At 50.9% G+C, this 528-nt stretch overlaps 1 protein-coding gene across 1 annotated transcript in view; it reads left to right on the forward strand.

Annotated features, from left to right (window-relative positions):
- The window catches only part of JMY (junction mediating and regulatory protein, p53 cofactor), a 79341-nt gene that overhangs the window by 28489 nt on the left and 50324 nt on the right, over positions 1-528 (forward strand). The gene's annotated exons all lie outside the window — the stretch shown is intronic.

The raw sequence follows: 528 nt of genomic DNA on the forward strand, positions 1-528 counted from the left end.
CCGCCGCTGCTGGACAGGACAGGAGCCGGAACGGCTGGCCAAGAAAGGCTGTTTCTTTCTTGCACCCCGCGAGCCGGCTGGAGAGTGCAATCTGGTGCGGAGCTTGGATGCTGCGCTGTCGCGGATTTCATTACGTCGCAGCAGGGCTCGGCGGCCGGAATTCTGGCTGCCGGGATTCAGATGCAAGTTGAGAGCAGTGTGAATGATCCCTAAATGGGCCTTTGGGCAGATTTAGCAATTTCTTTTTGATTAGAAGAAAGAAGATGGCCAGGAAGCTGGTATGAAGTCAGATTTTAAGAAACATTTTTAAGAGATTTTTCGGAAACATGGCGGAGTGAGAGACTTCCCCAGATCTCTCCCCTTGGAACAACAATAAGCTGAACATCTAAAACTCAACAAAAAACACCCAACTGCACACCAGCACGTCTGAGGTTGGATCTGCGCATAAGAACTACTACAGGTCAGAACCCTGGATGTTGGGAGGTGGAATGGGAGAAATAAAGAAGCTGCCTCTGGCAGCCTCAGGAG

This window comes from Pteropus alecto, unplaced genomic scaffold, assembly GCF_000325575.1.
Source record: "Pteropus alecto unplaced genomic scaffold, ASM32557v1 scaffold20, whole genome shotgun sequence".
Lineage (NCBI taxonomy): Eukaryota > Metazoa > Chordata > Mammalia > Chiroptera > Pteropodidae > Pteropus > Pteropus alecto.